This window comes from Pleurodeles waltl, chromosome 2_2 (assembly GCF_031143425.1).
Source record: "Pleurodeles waltl isolate 20211129_DDA chromosome 2_2, aPleWal1.hap1.20221129, whole genome shotgun sequence".
Classification (NCBI taxonomy): domain Eukaryota; kingdom Metazoa; phylum Chordata; class Amphibia; order Caudata; family Salamandridae; genus Pleurodeles; species Pleurodeles waltl.
The window spans coordinates 149,970,404-149,994,422 of NC_090439.1; the positions used below are offsets into that span (position 1 = coordinate 149,970,404).

Genomic DNA, 24,019 nt, shown 5'->3' on the forward strand with positions numbered 1-24,019 from the left:
TAAATATGGCGCACACATGGTGACAGTAGATGGGGGCTAAGGGGCGCAGGGAAAGTAGTGCTGCACTCGGTGCAGCGCCACTTTCCATAAATCTGCCCCTAAGTTTGCCTTTGTCTTCTTTCTTCTATTAAGCACATCTGAAAACCTAAATACACTATCCAATCTCTAGGGCCCATGTGGAAGACCTCACTCCATTGGTCAGACAACAGATTAGTAGCACACTGGTTTTAGGAGTCATTCTTCATATCTACACAACAGTAATACTGCTCCTGAAACAAGAAGAAAACAAACTGGACCAAGAAGTCTGTAATGGCATATGGACAAAATGCCCCTGTGGGGCAGAGTCCTCCCGGGTCCATATCTAGGACACTGGACATCACTTCTTGCATGGGCATGTGAAAAAGCAGGATGCAAGGGGAACAAAAGACAATCCAGCATTGGGCCACTTCGGAACAGTATGGGTAGGGCTCCCACATGCGTAGAGGAACAAGTGTAACTGACAGAAGCTAGCAAATAATGAATAGAACAACACACTAACAGTATCCGTGTGATTTGTTCATATTGCACCATGGTAAAAAAAAGTTCTGGACAGTTGAAGGCCTAACCTTTTGGTATTAATCTGTGAGAAAATATTCAAATACAGAATTTCCTGTAAGGGGGCAACCTTCTAGGTAATTTCAAGTTTCATGTCCTGGCAAGGCCCAGAAACAGCACATGCATCTGTATGAGATAATCTACTACACACTTCTGAGAAAGATGAGATGTCCCTTTAGATAATGTTGGACCTCTCTGCAGCTTTTGTTTTGATACTGATGGTTTGCTTAATTTTTTTCAGGATAGGGTCCAGTGGGTGCAACCAGAAACCTTTGCGTTCTCCTCTCTTCAGATTAATTGTGGAGTTCCCGAGGATTCAGCCCTGTCCTCTATGTTTTTTTCATATTTATTTATGTCATCTCTTTCATCTGACTCACTGTGAAGGTTTCATATATCAGTTGTAGATTGGTGACTCTGATCCACTGTTTGGTAGCTATAGTATCAGATAACTTTCACCCAGAAAATGTAATCCTACATAGTCTGCTGACTGTGATATATCAGTGAAAGTTCAACGCTAGCAAGTAATGCCAATGGAATGTAAACATGCATGTCTGCCTCCCTCCCTTCGTCAACTTGGCCTCACGCCTTTGTTTTACCCCATATGATATGCACATGTAAGCACCTGGACAACTAGCCTGCCACTTGCTTGTGGCTTCCAGTTCCTGCTTGTTCCAAACTGATCCAGTGACACTGCAGCTGCCAGGGATTTCCTGCCTGGGTTTTCCTAACTAGATTTTCCCACTCACCGTTCTTCCCGCCAATAACCACCCCACCCACCCAGGACCTTCTTAATGCAGGCTGAAGCGCAACCGTGCAGTGGACGTGTGCAGACTGAGCACCGCTGGCACTTCCATGAGTGCCAAAGGCAAGCCCATCTGCACTCATTGATGCATGGACTGTGCCCAGAGCCACAAATGCTGGTCCTTCCTCACTCCAAAGATACACCATCGCTGAGCCCTATACCTAATCCCTGGATGTGCAGTAAACACTGCCACTCTGCCGACCCAAGCTCCACGTTAGGACCTTTCACCTGCACTCACTGCCACTTCATCTGACACAGCTTACACACCTGCCCACCAACCAGCCCCACCCTGAAAACACCACCTGAACAAAAACATAAACTTGCATGCACCCTTCTCAACACACTCTAAATTCCACAGAATTATGGGAACTCATCGCCACCCTCACACCCAACATTGTCTTCCTCACAGAGATCTGGCTCAACCCCACATCCGCCCTACACATTGCCACAAAGATCCCCAACGGATATAAAATCACTCACCAAGACAGCACCAACAAGCCAGGAGGAGGAACAGCCACCAACCACAAAGAGACCATACAGTGCACCACCACCCAGAACTCCACCACCCCCCATGAAACATCTCAACCTCAAGCTCGACACAACAACAAAACAGCAATCAGAGTATCCCTCACTTACCGACCCCCAGGCCAGCACTCCAGCTTCTGTAACACCATCTCAGACTTCACTGCACCCCTTGCCTTAGACTCCAAGGACTACAACTTCCTTGTCGACCTGAATTTCCACAGACGACCAAATGACAACAACACTGTAAACCTCCTCGATAGTATGAGCAGCCTAAGATTGACCCAGATTGTCCACAACCCTACACACACACTGCAGGACACATGCTGCGCCCCATTTTAACCCCCAGAAACCATTTCAAATACAGCCATGTCATAGAACTCCCATGGACCAATCACTCCATCGTCCACTGCAAAATCTGCAGCCCCGCACCTGCAAGATGACCAGCGCCCCCCACCAGAGGTGGAACAAAATCTCGAAGACTAGCTTGGCAGTTGCCCTCAGGACCTCCAACCCCGCTAATACCACCAACCTCGAACAGGGAGTGAAAAACTTCAATGCCCGGATCACCAATTGTGCCAACAGCATCAACCCATCAAAAGCAACAACCAGAGTAAATCTTCTAAAAAGGCCAGCTGATAAACACAAGAACTCAGAAAAGTGAAACAAGACAGCAAACAGTTGGAGAGATGATGGCGCACCAGCAAGGATGTCTCCTACAGAGCAGCCTTTAAGACCTCCCTCAACCTCTACCACCACCTGCTGAGGGCAATGAAAAAAGACAGCCCTTGCCGCACGCTTCAAAACCAGCACCAACCCCACCAAGGAACTTTTCAACATTGTTAAGGAATTCTCCAACCTGGCTGCCAAGGAAAACAACATCAAACCCTCATAGTAGCTGTGCAACGACCTCACCCACTTCTTTAACGACAAGATCACAATCATGTACAGAAACTTCTAACCCTAACCCACAACTCTGGACTTCCTCGACAGATACACCACCACCATGACCGACACAAACCACACACTGACCTCCTGGAACATCCTCTCAAACCAGGACATAACCTCTACCATGAAATCCAATTCTTCAACCTTGGAAACCAAAGGATCAAAAAGAAACTCACCGACTTTCTCAAAACCTCTATCACCACCACAACATTTCCTGATGCCTGGAAACACATGCTGATCGATAGGCTGCACCACATGGGCATCCAAGGTGATGTGCTCAGATGGATCACCTCAGCAGAAGAACCAAGAGGATTCACCTCCCACCTTTTACCTCTGAACCAAAGGAGATCACCTGCAGTGCCCCCCAGAGCTCATCCCTCAGCACCATGCTCTTCAACGTATATATGACCCCTCTGGTCAACATCCTCAGATCCCACGGTCTCAACATAATTTCCTACACAGATGACACCCAACTCATCCACTCAATCACCGAGGACCTCTCCACCACCAGAACCAACTTCGACAGATGCATGACAAGCATTGCAGACTGGATGAAGACCAACTACCAGTAGCTGAACACAGACAAGATAAAAGTACTGAAATTTGACAATAGTAGCAATGCATGGAACGACTCTGGTGGCCATCAGACATGGGACCCGCAGCACTCTCTCCAACCATGCCAAAAGCCTTGGAATCATCATTGACAACAAGCTCCTCATGAAATCACAAATCAAAACTGTCTCCTCTGCCTGCTTCCTCACTTAGCGCATGCTATTTAAGATCTTACAGTGGCTACCCCTACACACAAGACGCACTCTGACGCATGTCCTCATTGTGAGCCAACTAGACTACGACAACACCCTCTATGAGGGAATCACCACACACCTCTTACAGAGACTTCAGACCATACAGAACGTCACAGCCAGACTCATGCTCAGCCTTCCCTGACGAACCCACATCACACCCCACCTGAGGCAACTCAACTGGCTACCGTACAGAAGAGATGCCAATTCAAGCTGCTGAGCCAAGCCCACAAGACTCTTCACAATCAAGGACCTGCGTACATTACTCACTGCCTGAACTTCCACCAACCTTCGAGAAGACTACACTCTGTTTCCCTTTCACTTGCCCATACTCCCCACATCTACCGAAGCAGAAATGGAGTACGCTCCTTCTCTCACATCACAGCAAAATCCTGAAACAGTCTCTCCACCTCACTTCCGGAATTCCGAATGGCCGTCAAGACCTGGCTGTTCGAATAAGCCTCTGGGACCTGCAGGCTCATGGATACCCTATCAGGTGATTAGCTGCGCTTTATAAATACTGATTGATTGAGTGATTGATATGCTAACTAGTTAAAATATAGGGTTTACTGGGGATTCACATGGGTTGTGGTCAGAAAAATGACAAACTACCCAAGGATTGCCAATTTGTATTCCACCAGCTTCGAAAGGTAATGTGCTATTGAACCCAATAAATGCCAAGCTGAACAATGGTAACCGTTTGAATGGAGGGCTTTAAATACAGAGTTGCTCCAGATGAGTGGCCTCTAGAAAATGTATACAGTATTCCACATTATGAAGACTACCAACTGATGGCCTGAAAAAGTCAGGGTACATTTTATCAATCTAACTTCTGGCAGTAGCTCTCTTGTATTTGAAAGAAATGGAACGTGCAAACCTAAGATGTAAACCTAAATCCGGGGGAGACAGAAGTTTTTCTTTAAGTGATCTTAAACATTAGAAAGAAGCTCTGCTGCACAGCCAGAAGAAAGCATTTTATTTCCTACCACAGAGCATTTCTCATTATTGCATTGTTCTCAGAGATTATTATAGTTGAGCTCCTGAGAACGTTTTAGCCCGTTATGTGAGCTGTTGACCTGAACACAAACAAAATATATGCAAACACCCTGCAACTATGAAAATGTACGGCCAGTTCCCACTCAGTAATTTTAGCAGAATTGCAACCTATGATTGTAAGGTTCACACAAATCTCTACAATATAAACATTATCCATGCTATACACGGAAAACAAACCTGAAACCTATTGCTGGAAATGACCCTTCCTGCAGGATCATACCCAGAACGTTTGCCTTATGCCTCCACTTTTTGCTGAATCAGTTTTTGTTGGTTTCAGGACTCTGGGTGCTTTACCACTGCTAAACAGTGCTAAAGTGCATGTGCTCTCCTTTAAACATGGTATAATTAGGTTAGACCTGTTTGGCGTATTTAGGCCCATATTTATACTTTTAAGCGCCGCATTTGCTTCGTTTTTTGACGCAAAATCGTCGCAATACAATTGTATTTTGTAAGTTTGCCCTGATTTTGCACCAAAAAAACGACGCATATGCGGCACTAAAAAAGTATAAATATGGGCCTTAATTTACTGGTAGGTCTCTAGTAAAGTGCACTATATGTGCCAAGGGCCAGTAAATTAAATCCTATAAGTGAGCCTGCAGCACTGATTCTGCCTCCCATTACAGTAGCCTTCAAACATGTCTCAGGTCTGCCACTGCAGGGCCTGTGTATGCACTTCTAAGCTTCCATTTCAACCTGACAAGTGTACCCTCTTTCCAGGGCCAAACCTTCCTTTTTATTACATGTAAGCCACCCCTAAGGTAAGCACATGTAAGGCTCCAAGGGCAGGGGGCAGATTATAAAAAAAGTTGGACATGTACTTTTAAGTTTAACATGTCCAGATCGTGAAAAATGCTTAAATTCGTTTTCACTGTTGCAAGGCCTATCTCTTCCATAGGATGGCATTGGAATTACCTTACAACATTTTTTAAGTGTTTTAAGTGTAATTTCAACTTGACAGCTTATGGTGAAGTCGGGTTTTAAATTGTAAGTCTGGAAATGCCACTTTTAGAAAGTTGACATTTTCCTACTTTAACTATTCTGTGCTTCTGTCTGCCTCTGAATACACATCTGAGGTAGGTGGCAGCTGGGCTTTGTACATTCCTTCTAGAGCAAAGTTTTCAATCTTTTTAATGCTACACGCCCCCCCATGCAAAAAAGAAAATAATGGGGCGCAACTTCGAATTTTTCACAAATATTCAATTAATTTGCCCTTGTTTAAATATGTCTAGACTTATTTAAACATTGCAGTAAATTTCTGTTAACTTTTTTGAATTGCAATTTTCTGCTTAAAAGAAAGCACTGTAACCTGCATAATGCTTCTTTTGGCTGGAGCCTGGTGCCCCTCCCCCCCAACCAGAATCACTTGAGGCCCCACTAGGGTTCTGCCCCTCCAGTTTGAAGACAGTCACACAAAAAAGTGAGAGGGACTGCACTTGGTCTCCACATCCTTGAACCCTAGAATCTCCAAGGGCTTGTTTGCTTGTCCCCTGCTCTTCTGCAGTTTCAGTGACATCAAAGACTGTCTGCACCTCACCTACTATAGCACCTGTTCTATGCCATCTGTGAGTCTACCTTGCCAGTGGTGCCATCCCAGTCCGGGACCCTTGGAAGTGGGCCTAAGGTGCTCCGCCCTCTGTGGTTTTGTCAGAACCAACAGGAAGACCTGCAAAGCCTTGCTGCGCAGCTGGCAGCTTCACCAAACTCATCGCCGGGCAGCATGAAGCCCTGCACAGCCTTGTCACACAGCTGGCAGCCCATCTGAACCATCGCACAGTGATGCCAAGCCCTGCAAATCCTCGCCGCTTAATCTCCAGGATCAACGCGAAGTGATGCCAATCCCTGCAAAGACTCGCCGCATAATTCCCCAGGATCAATGCAAAGCAACACCAAGCACCACAAAGTCTCACCACACTGCTTCTTGGAACCGATGACAAAGCCTCGCAAAGCAATTCCGCACAGACATTTAAGGTACTCTGTTCATTGGGTCTAAATGGGTCCCTGTAGAAGGCCTACACTCCATCACAGTCAGCTTCAACATGTGGATTTGTCCTGATCCAGTGCAACCAGATAACCACAGTTGGTACTTTGCGCTTCTATGCGCTTCAATGTGCCATTTTTACCTACATTTTTTAAATTTTATATTTCAGAATTTACTTATTGGCATTTTGTCGTTTTCGTTTTATTTTACTCATACTAATTTTATCTATTTTTCTAAAAGTGTATGGCATCTTTTTGTGGTGTCTTTCATTGTGTTAATGTAATTAAAGTGTTGCACAAGTACTTTAAACATTGCCTCTCAGATTAGGCCTGATTGCTCTGTGCCAAGCTAACAGAGGACGAGCACAAGTTAATTTAGGGAGTGTGACTTGCCCTGAGTAGGATTGTGGTCCCTACTTGGACAGGGTACATACCTCTGCCAACTAGAGACTATGGGCCTGATTACAACTTTGGCAGAGGGGATTAATCCGTCCAAAATGTGACGGATATCCTGCCCGCCGTATTACGAGTTCCATAGGATATAATGGACTCATAACACGGTGGGCGGGATATCTGTCACATTTGGGACGGATTAACCCCCTCTGCCAAAGTTGTAATCAGGCCCTTAATTTCTAACACCTACAAATGAAGCAATGTTGTGCAGCAGACACATACATTCTTGAAGCTTATGATTTAACCCTGCAAACCTAGGATCCACAAAGATCTTCACAGCAAGCACATTAACCGTCTGAGGTATGCACCCAATATTAAAACCTGAAACTTGCTGGATTCACATGGATCTCTGTAGTAGATGCCCCTTCCCCTAAGCTACCTTAAAACAAGGCCTGTTTGTGACCAACAGTACAATGCAGAACAACTGCAATATAACAGTTTTATGTAGCACTTTATTGGTGGGGAGGAGGTTTTGAGTTGTATTAATAAATTACGCATTAGTGTTGGCAGGTTATGGGTGGGCTATCATTGACTCGGTTACTTATGACTCCACACTTCATGACTCCACCATTTATCTGACTGTCTTCTTTCTGTCAAGGACTGGGAACAAAATGGTTGTTAATTAACGGCTGCCTGGGACCGTAAATCACACTGAGACACATGAATTCACCAATGCTAGCATGGAAATTTCCATTTATTCAACAGTGTGAATACAGCTTTTCGCGCCTCGGATTATATCTAACAGCAACTAATTGGCACATGCCTTGAAAGTACAAACCATTCTTCTGACGAACAATACTGGAGACAATGCCCTCTAGGTACTCATTTTCTGCTGGGGAAGCATCTGCTTGAAATCTCTCCAACAATGAAGGAGATCACGCATAACAGCCTTGATTACATATTTCATTCGAATATGTTAATGAGACGAACGCTATCTATCAGCTTCGCCACATGAGGCCTCTGGCGGCACTGTTTCCATGTTTCTGATTAGCACCGTTTTATTCTGGAGCTTGCTGTTAGAGTGTTTTAACACCAGAATGCAAACGTGCCTTGATATTCACCTGGCCACAGTGGGTTTTCAAATAAACATCAGCTTTATGTGTACTTCAAGAGCAGCAGCTCGAGCGTGAAAAAGAGTCATGGAAAATGCAAGGTAATATCTGCCGTCCGCCCACGATACACCAGCCAGAAACTTTGGGTTCTGTTTGCAGCGCAGGTAAGATAATGTTGTGCTATGCACAGTTACGTATTAAAGCATAAAGGGGCATATTTATGAAAAGTGCTGCTGTACTTAGTGCAGCGCCACTTTTCTTGCGCCCCTTAGCGGTCCCCCTGGCACCACCATGGTAGCGCTGTATTTCCAGTACAACACACCATAGCGATAGTTAGGGTGACTAGTGTCATAATTTGTTATGTTTGTCCAGCGCTTTGCAGGATTAGCGTCAGAAATTATGACGCTAATCCTGCAAAGAACCCAGAGGCCCATTGTAACCAATGGGAGCCTCTTTTTAAAGCCTGCCTTAATAAGCATTCAAAGATGCCAATAAAAATGGTGCAAAGGAATCTCAGAGATTCTTTTGCGCCATTTTTACGGCTCCCCTAGCATCGGAACACCCCACTTGCATACATTATGCCTGGTGCAGGCATATTGTGGTGTAAGGGTTTACAAAGTGGCGCAATGCAAGCATTGCGCCACTTTGTAAATATGGTGCAGCGTTTTGCCCCTTCCAACGCCACATTAGCGTACAAAAAATGATGCTAATGTGGCGTTGGAATGGTTCAAGTCCTCTATAAATCTGTGCCAAAGTGGGCCAGGGCCTCAGCCAATAGGGGGAAGTTTACAGGGAGGGGCCTAACTCTTGTCCTTTTTAATTCAGCCTTGTCGTACTTCTAATCCATTCTGTATAACGCATCTACTTAACTCTTAGCTCTACTTAATGCACATTCCATTCACATACATCCTTCAGAATTTTTCAATTTGATCACAGACAATCAACCTTCTGGACCTAATCAGTGTGATGGAAGCCTGACATTGGGATTGGTCCAAGCCCAGCCAAAATGTAAGCCACGCATTACTGGCTTGGCTTTTCTGTCTCCTACCTTGACCATCCATGGACAAATCTGGTATATGTGTTGCCATTTTGATACAAGTCATTTCTCCAGCATGCTTCTGCTCTCCCCCTCACTCAAAGAATTTGATAGATGTGTCAAAGTTAAAATTGAAACTGGATGAGATGATGAACTTGTGTTAACGTGTAAGGACATTACTAGACAAGCAGGACAAGTTTATGATAAACTAGGGAAATTACCTCAGAGATATGAGATAGATTTGAACTAAAGCAAAGCATTATAGAGGATTTATCATGTATGTTTTAATGAAAGGGATATAACCGATACAAGAATTCCAGGGGTGAAAACACAAATTAAAGCACTGATTTAAAACTGAAAGAAAAGCCAGTGGAGTGATACAAAAAGGTTGAGGTTTGTGAAAATGTCACAGGTGTTGTGGGATGAATTGAACATTCTGTTTAACATTGTGGTTCTAAGTGACTTGTGCGCGAAATCTAAGGTGCTTGTTCAGTGGCCTGAATCAGAACCGCAAAGAAGTTTACTGACGAAAGGTCATTTGCCGTTAGTGATGAAAGTATGAGCAGGTGATTACATTTTTGAAGTTGAAAGTACCACCCCGAGATGTAGATTGGATACAACTTGATAGAACGACTCGGGAACCCAAATAATCAATTCATACTTACTATGAGAGATTGTTGCAGGCATTCAAGCAGTGTAGTGGATTGGAGATGCTTCAACCAAGGAGGTGGGACATTTTGTGTTGAGGTTTGTGACAGGATTAAGACCTGAGATTAGCATGATGATTCGGCAACACTTGATTTGTTGGCAGAATAAATCAGTTGATGAGATCTTGAGCTGAAGGAGAAGTTAATGGTTGCTTAGATGAAAGCTGCTCAGTCGAGTAGTTACATCCAGCCATTTGTGGGAAATGGTGGTGCTATGCAAAGATTATATTTACAGAGACCAAATCAAATGCAAGGTAGAAGTCAAGGAGTCCCAACTGATTCGAGTACAGTAATAGATAGCAATAGCTTGAAGAAGGCAACCTATTGTCATTTCTGAAACAAGTTGGGACATTGATAGAGGGAATGTGGTCTTAACCCAACTAATCAGCTTCAGATTTCTGATTTTGTACCATCTCAGAATAATAACCCCACATAGAGCAAAATGTCCATAGAGAGAAAAGACAGAATTTTGATGTGCCACAAGTTGCAGTAATGCATGTCCCACTACCAGCAATGCCACAGTAAAATGCTAATGATCCTAGATTAAATTTAAATTAAGTCCCGAACATGAACACAAATGTGATTTGAGACAATAATCCTTTCCACCAATTTTCCATGTTTGAGACAGTCGAGAATTATGGCTCCAATCGGTCCTCAGTGGCCCATTTATAGATGGTGAAGTGAATGGCCATCCCGTGTAATTTCTGGTTGCCACTGGTGCTACCCGTTCTACTTTGAGAAGAGTAGGAGTCCCAAATTTAGTCCTCTCAGGAAAAAAGATCCACATTATAGATGTGAGAAAAAATGAATGACAACCCAAGAAACAACAGAAATAGGATCTTTTGAAGAGAATCGCTGATTTGTGGTGTGATTCCAGCCCAGCGAGTCTTCTAGAAGGGACCCACTCTGCAAATTGAAAGATGTCATCTATTGTATGCCGACAGACACAGGGATGCAGACTCATGCTGAGTATGTCTCTTTAAATTGGCGAATGATGACTCTTACACTATATTGTTTACTCTGTTGAAAAGTAATGAGTTACTGCCAGATCTTAAAGACAATGCTAAGCCTGAAGTGTGGGATTTATCAGGAAAAGACATTAGACTGATTAAAGGTGTTGAGCCTGTCCAAATAGCTGAGTATCGAGAATGCCTCAATAAATTTGACACCTGAAACGATTGCCAAGATAACTCCAGCGATCAAGTCCAGAAATTATTGGAAGTCCTTGCAATTCACCCATTATGGGTTTACTAGAGCCAAGTGGGAAGAATAGAATTTTACAGGACCTGTGAAGGGTGAACAATACTGTTGTTACTTGCTGTGCCGTGGTATTTAATCCAGCTGTGATACTGTTTCGGATTCCATGTGAAGATCAGTGGTTCACTGTCACTGATTTGTGCCAAGACCTTTTCTTGTTACAGTTGCATGAGGACAGTCAGTTCCTCTTTGCATTTTGGTTCAGATGTTGTGCTTTGGCATGGTGCCAAGTACCAGAGGGGTATACTGAGAGCTCCTTTATTTTCACCCAGTTTCTCAAGAAAAATCTAGAGTCCCTTGTCATGCCTTGTAACTCAGTCCTAATACAATACTTGATTGACCCACTGGTGGTGTCGAACATTCAAGAAGCTTGCAAACAAGATACTATTGCACTGTAGAACCACCTGGCTGAGAATGAATAAAGTGTCTCCATAAATGCTGCAGTATTGTCAAAAAGAGGTCCAATATCTTCAACATCATATGGAGAAGGAAGAGAGGAAAGTGCCACAAGACAGAATAACGATTGTTTAATTCCCTTTCTAGAGCTGAGAGGGAGTCACTTGTCATGTCCCATCACGGGAAATGCTTGATTTGCACTTTTCCCCATTTAGAGGGAGGGCTGCGCTCTCTCAGTGCTTACAAAAATGCATGTAAATCCCAGAAGGCCAGTAGACAACTTCACTGTTACTCTCGATTCCGTAGCTTATGCACTGCCTGGTTGACTTAAAGCAGAGGCAGCTATCAATGTCAGCATAGAGAGGTGTCAGAATGTAGTTATGGGTCACCCTTTAACTGTGTATATTCCCTATTCAGTGAAGGTGTTATTGACAAGAACTATAGCCCAGCACCTGATGAGTAGCAGCCTTACCAGGTATGAACAAATCATTCTTGCGGTGGAAAACATGACTGTTAAGGGCTGTGGCAATAACTATGCAGATGAGGTTGCACAATATTGTGCTCACAATGTTTGGACCTTTAAAGGAGACTATACAAATGAGGGGATCGATGAGACCAATTATACCTTTTGTTAATGACTACAGATACATGGGAGGAGGTAAAGAGGCTTCAGAAGTGACAGAGGAAGAACAGCAGAGGTGGGTAGGAGCAGGTTGTGTCAAGACAGATGATGACATTTGGATTTTGATGGATGGCAGACCAGTGTTGCAATGTCTAGGCATTTTCACAGTCTAGCTCATGTTGGTAGAGATGCCATGGTGAGGTTGTTTACGAAAACATAGTTTAATCCCAAGTTCAGGTTGATGGCTCAAGAGTTGTGTCATAGATGTGTTGTGTGTCAGCAAAAAATGTTAAAAAGAGAACTGCAGTAACACTAAATTATATGGAGAGATCAGGAGGACCCTTTAACAGGAAGCAGATGGACTTCATTGAGATCCCTGTATGTAACGGTCTGAGATACGTCCTGGTGATTGTGTGCATCTTCTTGTGTTGGGTTGAACCTTACCCAACCAGAGGAAATGACAGTCTCAGTGTAGCAAAACTACTGTTGAGGGAGCTCATACCCATGCTTGGCTTCCTGACTTACCTGGAATCAGATCGCAGCACTCATTTTAATAATGAGGTCCTGAGATTATTTTGCGGAGCACTGCAAGTGAAACAGAGATTACATTGCAGGACTACAGCAGAGGCTTGGGTATTGTCGAATAGGTGAATAGGATGCTGAAATCCAAAGGTGTGTGATCTGACACCTCAGAATTAGCCTGATGCTTTGCCTCTTGTGCAAATGAGTATTCACAGCGTACCTGGTCAGAAGACAGGACTGTCTCCCCATGAGATCCTCATCGGTAGGACGATGAGCTTGCCAGCAAACCCTGAGAATGGAATTGTGTACATTACAAATGACATGGTCCTTGAATACTGTAAAGGGCTAGCTGACATGTGTGATCTGTGCCTCAGCAGGGAGGAGCAACTATAGTCCCTCTGCATCAAGAGTAGTGCCATGACCTCAGTCCCAGAGACTGGGTCTTGGTGAAGAAACATGAAAGGAAGATGGGTCTGGAGCCTTGTTGGGACAGGACATACTAAGTCATCCTGATTACAACAACTGCTGTGAAGTGTGGAGGTCTTCCTAATTGGATTCATGCTTCCCATACTTGCAAAGTTGAGTGTCCTTTGATGTGAAAGCACCTGTTCCAGAAGTGCTGGTGGTAACAGAGAGATGATAGGTTAGTCAAGCTAGCGGGTCTAGAACGAGCCACAGCTACTCAACTCAACTCAGTCTCATCCTGTGGTGGTGAATGAGTAGAATTCAGATTCAGACCCTGATGTAGGACCTAGTTCTGTGAGAAAGGAAGTGGAAGTTGGAGACCAATGGCCCAGAAGACAAAAAAGAGAGAAAATGAGTTTGCATAAAGAACGTACACCACAGACAATTACAGAGGATAATGAGAATTGTGATCAAAGTGAATGTGAGAGTGAAGGATTGGCACTGAGGAGATCAAAGCGACCATAGAGAACAAGAGTGCAATGTCTTTATCTGAATGGACATACTTTGCTGCAACTGATGGTAAGAGACCGTTTTTGGAGTTTTGGGATAACCCTGCAGACCCAACGGAACATCCTTAAACTAAACTTTGTGTTTAAATTCTATTTTAAGGTTCCTGCGCGGTTATATACTGAGACATTTCATTCTGGATGTGATAATCACTGACTTTGAACTGCGCATATTTAAGAAACTTTGCATACATTTTGAAGAACACCTGTGCTCATGTACAAGAAGAAGAAGAGACTTGCCTTTAGAAGAACACAGAGTAGGGCTAAAGGAGTCTCAAAAAGATTTTAGGACTCATTTACGAGGCCCATAGCAAAGGGCGGCACAGTAAGTGCCTTGCTGCACCTCCTTGCGCTTCTGGGACAGGGCAGAAATTCTCCATATTTACAAGATACACCACATTTCTGTCCTCTCCCCCTGCACTGGTGCATACATTGCTACCTAGTGCCAATGAAGGCACCCTTGCACCATGGTGCAAGGATGCCTGTGTTGCAGGGATGATTGTTTTTGTGCAGGAAGGGATACCTTCCTGCACAAAAACAATCACTAGAGGTGTTTTCCTCTTTCTATGTGTGCTGCAGAAGAAGAAATGGGAAGAAATAAAGATATTTCACCCCATTGCATCATTCTTACCCCACCCCTCAGGAATCTAATGCATTTTCAGACTTATAAATCTGGGAATTAATCAGATTCCTTAGGGTTCCATGGGTAATGCCTGGAAACATCCCAAGCAACACTCCTGGAATGCCCCTTTAATGCAGTGGTATGCATGAAAGGGGTCCATATCTACAAGGCCATGAAAAAGCAATGCAAAGTGGCTTTGCGTGGCCTTGTAAATATGTAAATATGGGCTGGCATGACGCTCCGGTGGTGCAGTGTGCCACTACACCCTCGTAAATTAGGCTCTTTGTGTGTGTGTATTTATCCATATATCTATATATTTAGATAACTATTTATATACAGCAGACACCACACGCCACTCCCACAGCAGCTGCTTTGGGTCAGCGGAACCTATTGGGTAGAAATATAGGAATATATATACACACACATATATATATATATATATATATATATATATATATATATATGTATATATATATATATATATATATATATATATATAAATATATATTGTTTATCATCCGCTTTGCATAACTGGAACTGACGGAGAATACTCTCTTGCTGGTGCATTCCACCCTAAAAGATCTGATTTTAGAGAAATCATGGAAATTAATCAGAAAAGCAGACATAGGTACACATTAAGGGCAGCATTACTCATTCGTCTTGTAATATTTGGAGTGCTATTAATAGCAGTATTTTCCCCTACTTTACTACAAAAGTCTTTTACGATTTTTTCACAACAGAAATGCCATTACCATGAATGCCTTTACCATGGAGTTTACCTGTTATAGATAGAGTTATTTCAAGTAACTATAACTTGTGTCTTAAGGTAAGCATAACTCATGCTCTCATGATGCACTGCTAATTACCCCACAAATTACAGCAATCAGGACATCTTTGATAATATAATTGATATATCAATGTAATATTTGCTGTGCATGGCGTGGGCGCAAATTATAGTTACCTTGGAGAACGAGTTGTAGTTACTTGAGATAGTTCTATCTATAACTGTTGAACTTCTATGGTTTGGTATGTTTAAAATATGAGCCTAACTATAACATCCCTGTAACCTTTGCTTTTTTAATTGCTATGAATGTATTTATTTATATATATATATGTATATGTGCTCATATGTAATTATTATATATATATATATATTAAGCTCAAACAGATCCACAAAAGGAAGCGCGCTCTACTTGTCGGTGCCGGCATCCGGGAAGGACCTATTCCCGTAAATCATTATACCAGTTTAACACTTAGGTTAAAAATGCCGCACTCACAGGATTGTGATGAATCCACTTTTATTTTCAATAACGAAACATCCCACCACCTAACACCTACGCGTTTCGACCTTCACGGTTATCTATAGACTTCTAGGGCACATGTCACAGTTTCCCCTCCTTCTAGCTGACTTTTGTATCTGGTTTAGTTATTGACTACAGTAAAATACTGCTTCTTGGAGATTTATTTTAACTTATGGGCAAATGAGGAAAATTATGACTACACTCCATCAGAACTTACTGATTCTTTTAACGGTCTGAACTTTGACCAACTTGTGTCTACTCCTACACACTTCAAAGGCCACACTTTACATCAGGTTTGGCCATCTATCTTATGGTCTCCCCATGTACTTGGTCTAATCACAATTTAATTAAATTTGATATAAACTATATACCACTCAGGAAACCCCTTACTTGCCTAGACATCATCTCAAGAAATTGGAACCACGCTGATTTTAATATTTTCTGTGAATCATTAGCATTGTCCCTGCCCAACATGGTGAGAGCTTAGAAGATATTGGAGATGCAATAGTAGACTGGTTCTTAGAGGCCAGTAACATGCATGCCCCTTTAAGCAAAACAAAACAAAACCAATTTGGCGCCATGAAGCATCAAAATCATACACACTGATGATTTAAAGACAGCTAAACTCGAGCTACGCCAATCTGTGCGAAACTGGCAGAAATCTTATACTCCTTATAAAAAGGATATTTTTGTCCTGCGGTTAAAGGCCTATAAGAAACTAATCAATGAGGCCAAATCTACTTATTTTTCAATAACATTTTAAATTCTGAAAATAAAACTAAAGAAATCTTCGACACTGTCACTGAACTTTCCAGTCCGGATAGGGTAAATGCGCCTACTGTCAACACAGAAAAACTATGGGCCTCATTACGAGTTTGGCTATCTTCAGACCGCCAAACTCGTGGTGGCAGTTGGACCACCCCACTCCTGGCGGTCCGACTGCCAGATTACGATCCTGGCAGTCGGACCACCAGGAGACCGCCACCACCACCACCGGGATCATGGATCCCAATGGGGTGGCGGTGGTCAAAGTCACAGTCAGCCATGGCAGTGCCCTTGGTAGCACCGCTGTACTGATCAAGACTTTACTTTCTGCTAGCCTTCCCATGGTGGTGGCACGGCCATGGAACAGCTGGAAGAAAGCCAGTCCTGGGGGCCGCTTGACAGCATCCGTGGAATATGCACTGTCTGCCATGCCGAAAGTGTGCATTCCGAGGGGGCTGGTGTGGGACGGTATTGGCCTCAGCTCCCTTAAGGGTGCATTGTTTCTGCCGGACTGGCCGCCGTATTATGACGTTTCCACCATTCAGCCTGGTAGGAAACATCGTAATACGACAGGGGTGAGGCAACCGGCTTGGCAGCGGCCTCATTCCTGCGGCTTTGGAGTCCAACGTTCGGACCGCCAAAGTTGTAATGATGCCCTATGTGATGACCTAACTCACGGTATTCCCAGCTATCATCAAAGCCTGTCTTGTGAAGATGATGATCAAGGTTAAATCCATATCTCATAAGGATATTGGCCGGACCTGGATTTTAAAAATCATCTTTTCTTTAAGTCAGGGCATGGTCCCTCGTGCCTTTAAGAAGACGCTAGTCACCCGCTTCTTGAAAAAAGTTGGAGAAGATCCATCTGTCTTGAAGAACTACGGCCCTATCTCCTTGCTCCCGAACTTAAGTAAAATATTAGACGCACATATCGCCTAACATCTCTATCTCTTTCTAGAAGACACCTCCTTCCTTGACTCTCACCAGGTTTTCACCCCCCCCCATTCCACTGAAACTGTTATACTTTCTGTGGTTGATGGTATGAAAAATACTACAGATAAAGGGTCGGCCCAGGCATTGGTCATATTGGACTTACCATCGGCCTTCAACACAATGGATCATGCAATCCTAATCAAATGTGTTGAGGTTGCGGTCTTGCAGGGACCAGCATGAGATTGGATGCAATCTTTTCTTCAAGACCACTCTCAGTTGGTTCACCTCTGCCTTTTTTGTTCATCAAATTTTAGACTCAGTTTTGGAGTACTGTAGGATTCTTTATTGTCCAACCATTTATTCAACCCTTATATTTGCACACTAGTAGGCACTTTACAGAAGCAAGAGGTGAAAATACACAACTATGCTGACAACATGCAGTTGCTCTTCAATAATCTTTAGAGTCTTTTCAGAACACCATGCTATACATCTATGAACTGCCATCAACTGAAGTTGAATTCCGACAAAACTGAAATTGTGATGGCCAAAAACAAGCTACATAGCTTGAATCCTTCTTACTGGCCATAGGAGATGGGCACTTCTACTTCTAAAAATGTGGTCAAAGCCTCAGAATCTTACTTAACAAACACATTTCCATGCAGCCTCAGATAGGAGCAGTAACTTCTTCTTGTTTCTTTTACTCCTGGGGCTAATATTCAGATCATATTTGATCTAGTGATATCCTGGATCGATTGTGCTATCGTCTATCTGGGACTCCCAAAAGGACTGAATCTGCGACTTCAGCTAGTTCAAAATCAAGCAACTAGGTTGGTATTGCGTCAACCTAGACACTGTCACATTAAACCACTGGTGGCAAAACTACACTGGCTTCTAGTTGCTCAGAAGACCTTGTTTAAGATTGGGTGTATAATCTTCAAATCTCAGTGTGGCAAATGCTCAACCTTTGCGTCTTCTAGAATAATGAATTACACCCCTATATGCAACCATAGATCAGCTCAGCTAGGGGGCATGGCCACGGGCTCATGGAGTGAGCCGTGCCGAAGAAGAGCTCCGATCGGGGACCTCCGTCTTCAACCATACTGAGGATTCAGACCGCCCCCCCCGGCATCTCCCTACTAAGAGTGGGAGCTGGGAGGCTAGGGGCAGCCTGACTGGGACAGGGGGGGCCACCCCGAGACCCCAGAGCCGACCGCCGAAAAAACTTGGTGCAAGCTACCTGACTTAAAAATGGTGGCCGCAACTCGAGCAACAAGCCCCTGAGAACCAGGGCCTTGGAGGCCACCTGATAAGGGACACCCGGAGGCAGGGATCGAGAGGTGAGAGCAGGTGGCGAAATCCCTTGTGCCGATCCCCCCCGGGACCTCCGAAGTGCCGGCTGAAAGGGGAAGACCATACGGCCTGCCTGACCCTAAAATGGCGGTCGCGCTCGAGAACAAGGTGGGAAAAACAAGCGCGACCTGGGAATAAGATGGACCGGGGGAGGCCCAGACCACCCGATTGAACGGATATCCAGTGGAAGAGTGCCAGGAGTGAGGCACCACCCTGCCCCCGTCCGCATTGCGGCTCATGCCTTAGAGAGGGGTTGCTTGATAGGCCCCTCGCCCTCCTCCGCACGAGGGCCCATGACTGGAGTGCAACGAGCGGCCTGGCGTTGCGGACCTGCCGAGTGGGGTAACTGACAGTCCCACCTAACTATCGGACGCTCAAGCTGAGAGGAACGGGGGAGGAGAGGACTATGGGACTAGGGAGAGACTTGGCTGCATCCACTGGGGAACCTGCGGCTGACCCTGCAGCAATGGGCAAAACTACGAAGCAAAGAGAAACGGCCCAGGAGACCGGGGGCCATTCCGAGGACCCTGTCCCCTCTCACGAGACCGCAGAACCAAGGGAGGAAGCCGGGAACCCATCCTTGGGGGACATAATGCAGGCCATCACCTCCTCTAGGGAAAGCTTGGAGCACAAGATAGATACTCTCGCGCTGGACCTGGGCTTACTCCGGGAGGACCAACGTCACCTCGCTGAAAGAGTAACAACAACCAAAAAAACTGTAGCAGAAATAAGACCAGAGTTTAAGTTGACCAATGACCGAGTGGTGGCCCCCGAGAAACAAGTGGGCACTCTAGTGGCCCGCGCCGAAGATGCGGAAAACAGATCCCGGAGAAATAACATCCGGATAGTTGGGCTTCCTGAATCAATCGAACAGCAGAACCTACCGGAATATCTGGAAAAGTGGATCCGGGAGGAAGTAGCTCCAGAGGGCCTCACAAGATTCTACACGTTTGAAAGAGCTCACAGTGTGCCGGTGAGGAGACCCCCTCCGGGAACACCTCCTAGACCGATAGTAGCCAGGTTATTACACTTTAAAGATTGCGACCATATATTAGCCCAAGCCAGGAAAGCTGGAGAACTGAAAATAGAGAATGCACAGGTCCAAATATTCCTGGATTTCTCACGTGAGGGCCAGTGTCAAAGGGCATCCTACATGGAAATCAAAAGACAGTTACGCACCTTAAACATCCAGTACGCAATGCTATTCCCTTCCACGCTCCGAGTAGCGGAGGACGGAGGAATTAAATTCTTCTGGACGCCCCAGGAAGCCAGGGACTGGCTGGATCTCCAAGAGGTCTTGACACGCGACGTGGCCCACTGGGGAGCAGGGCAAGGAGCTGGGCAGCCCCGGAGATCGAGGTGAAGGAAAACGGCACCCACACTGGAGGAGATCAGAGCGGAAAGACAGAGAGAAACAGTAGCAGTTGCGGCTCTGAGCAGAGGGGAGTCAAGCCCAAGAGCCATGGGACCGTGCAGTGAGGACCGAGGGTCCGACACCGACGCAGGATCGGAGGACTCGGCGGCCCAGAGCATTGAGATGCCAGTGGTGACGCCAGGCACCTCCGAGGACATCATCTGAACACACCTCAGGACTTAATCACAAGAACATGAATAAAGGCTCTGGGGAATGGCCCTTTCACGCCCTGGCACGACGTAAACTGGTAATGTCTAAAATATCAGACTGGGGGCCCCTGGGATCAGCGGACCCAATCGATCGAGGCCTTTGAACCTTTTGATTCACTGCCCCACCGTCATTGACTCTCAGTTTTGAACGAGTTTGGATGGGAGATTGTATGGACACCTGTCCTGGAATAGAGGAGTTGGGGAAGTTTTTGTTTTGTTTCAGGTTTTGGGTCCCTGCCCTGTGCCTGACGATGAGAAGAGACACCCATCCACCCCGTCCCCCTACAATTCCCCCACCATTGGAGAGGGTACAGAGACAATTCGTTTTGGCATTATCTCAATGGGTGACCACCAAGACTATAGGATGATTTCCTGGAATGTAAGGGGCATGCATACTATGGCCAAACGCTATAAAGTTCATTCATACTTATGTAGAAGAGGGGTGCGCATAGCGTTATTACAAGAGACCCACCTTACAGCTGCAGAGGGGGTGGCACTGCAGAAAAGAAGGAGAGGCCAGACTTATTACACAACCTACTCGGCATTTGCTAGGGGCACCCTTGTTTGGATACACGCAGGGATTCCAGTTCAGATGACTCACACACTGACAGACCCAGAGGGGCACTGTGTGCTGGTTACTGGCAAACTGGGAGGGATCAATATTACCCTGATAAATGTATATGCACCTAATGTAGAACAGGGCGCCTTCCTAGAGCACTTGTCGAATGCCTTGGCCCCTCACCTGATTGGATCTGTTCTGATAGTGGGGGACTTTAATTGTATAGCTGTCCCGGATCTGGACAGATCGCATCCACTGCAGAGAGACTCTGTGGTGAACACCCTAGCTAAGAGGTTCTTTGAGTGGCAAGCAAGATGGCAGCTGCTGGACTCCTGGAGAACCCTCAACCCACGAGCCCAAGAATACTCCTACTACTCTGCAGTACATGACCTACACATAAGGCTCGACATTTTCCTAAGCACACCAGATATACACGTCCAAATACGTAGTATAGAATACCTGGGGAGGACCCTCTCAGACCATTGCCCCATGCTGATGTACATAACATGGACAAGGGCTATCACTAGCATTCTGAAAGCCAGACTCACTCAAAGACCCGGTTTACCGCGACCAAATTAGAGAGCACATCACGCAATACTTTGAGAATAATGAGCCAACAGCACCATCCCCCCATACACTTTGGGAGGCATTTAAGGTAGTGATATGCGGCGTTGTATTGCTGAATCCACGGGGGTCAAGAAGACCCTGCTAAGGGAAGTAGAGAGGGATGAGGATGAATTACGCAGACTGGAAACACAGGTCCCCAGAGACCCCAGGTTATGGGATGAGCTCCGAGCAACCAGGAAGCTAGTGGCCGAAAATACTGAGAAACTTTGTTGTTTTGATTACAAGCGATATGTGGCCAGGGCCCACGCGGAGAGAGACAAAGCAGGAACCCTTCTGGCGTGGATAATTAATCCGGCCCGACGGGGGTCCTTTATTACGGAAATTAGAGAGCAGGGAGACGGTAGGCTCTACCGGCAAGATGATATTAATCGCCACTTTTTTTAATACTACACCACTTTGTATGCGAGCACTTTAAGAGGAGAGGGGGAAGAGCTGGGAACCTTTCTGGATGCACTCCCAAACTCCGCTGTAAGCGAAGAAGAGAGAGAGGAACTGGGGGGTGAAATAACTGCCCTGGAAATTAGTGTGGCCATAAGAGGTCTAGCCCGGGGAAAACGCATGGGACAGACAGCCTACCGGCTGAGTTCTATGCCACATATGAGCGAGAACTGACCCCCAGACTAGAGAGGTTATTTAAGGCAGCGCGGGCAGCGAAGTGCCTACCACGGTCCACCAGGGAGGCTTTGATCGTCCCGCTACTAAAGCCCGGCAAGACACCCTCTGAGACCCTCTGACAGCAGAGCTTACAGACCCCTATCTATGCTAAACACAGATTAGAAGATACTGAGTAGAGTTCTACCGGCCAAGTTGCTCCCATACATGACCCGTATAGTGCATCCCGATCAGGCGGGGTTTATCTCATCCAGGAAAACAGCTCAAAACATCAGGAGAGTCATACATATCATGGACACCGTCGCCCCGCTGACGCCGGAGTTTGCGGTGCTGACCGTGGACATCGATCGGGGTTGGGTGAGGGCTTTGTCTGTTGGACGAGGCTATTATACACAAATCCTAAGGCGAGAGTCAGAACTGGGGCTACTATATCGGAGCAGTATCCAGTGGAGAGGGGCACCAGGCAGGGATGCCCCCTCTCCCCGCTGCTGTTTGCGCTAGCGATGGAGCCACTGGCGGCTCAAGCTAGGACTACGACCTGGTATCACGGACTACAACAGGGTACAAGAAGACACAGTATTGAACTATATGCCGACGATCTAAACTCTTCCTGCAGAACACTGGTAGAGAATTGGCGAGAGCCTAATCCCTATTAACATTATTCGGCCAGTTGACAGGATTGAAGGTCAACTGGCAGAAATTGTACTTGTTCCCCCTGACTGCAAGGGCCGATCCACCGGAGGGGCTGGGAAGTGTGCTGTGGGAGCCCCGTTGTGTGGCAGACCTGGGGGTTAAAATATACCACTCCAGATCTGACCTGCTGGATGGCAACATTGGTAAAGCCATGGGAGCCATGAGATCCAACTTGGCTTTCTGGAGCACGCTCCCGATCTTGGTAGCTGGTACGGTAGCAGTTATTAAAATGGTGGCGCTTCCCTGCCTGCTCTATTATTTTGCATCCCTGCCGGTCTGGATCCCGGTAGCTATGATCAGGGAGCTGGATTCCATGCTTACGGCATTTATTTAGGGAAAAGGAAAATGCAGAGTGGCGCTTGCTAAGCTTAAGAGACCCTGAGAGGAGTGCGGCCTGGCAGTACCCGATCTCGAATCCTATTATCTTGCGGCCCAGCTGCAACGGTTGGCCAGATGGATGGCAGCGAGAGGGGCTGAAGAGGGAGGAGAGGGTAGGATGGCGCCTTGTGAATCCTCGCTTGCGAGGGTTTTCCTGGGTCGTACCACCTTGGGACTGGGGCTCTCCCCCGATGCTAAGGTGTTGGCTCGCTGCTGGAGACGGTGTCTTAGGCGCTCCGGATCGGCAGTGCCATATGCGCCGGAGATTCTGATGACCTGGTTTCGCTAGTTGCCTAAAGCAGGGGATTGGAGAAGACTGACGGCATGGGAAGAGGCGGGGGCCCTGGAGTTGGGGGACCTTTATAGAGAGGGCATCCTGCTGCCCTTTGAAGACTTCCATCAGGAGAACGGATTGTCATGGGGCCAGTTACTATTGCATAGGGCAATCACCCAAGAGGTTCGGGCATACTGGCAGATGGGAGCAGCGGAGTCGGCTCTTCACCGCCTGAGCACCTCCATTATAACAGCGGATGGCACACATAGAGCAATCTCTACCCTATATAAAGTGATTACAACTGGAACACGGAGGCCTCTAACGGAATTAGGCGAAAATGGGAGTCTGACCTTGATACCAAGATCTTAGAGGAAGACTGGGAGTGGGTCCTGGGGAGGGTCCCAAAGATATCTAGGAAATCACGATTTCAACGTATTCAATTTTACATCATACACAGAGCCTACCTCACCCAGAGAGGACTCCGTGGCCACTTTAAGATCTTAGATGTGAGGTGCCCTCGCTGCGGGGCAGAGGCAGCTGAATTCCTCCACATGCTTTGGTCCT

General features: G+C 45.8%; 1 protein-coding gene across 2 annotated transcripts in view; it reads right to left on the bottom strand.

Moving 5' to 3' along the window:
- The window catches only part of MOCOS (molybdenum cofactor sulfurase), a 2,173,869-nt gene that overhangs the window by 788,269 nt on the left and 1,361,581 nt on the right, over positions 1-24,019 (bottom strand). The window lies entirely within an intron of this gene.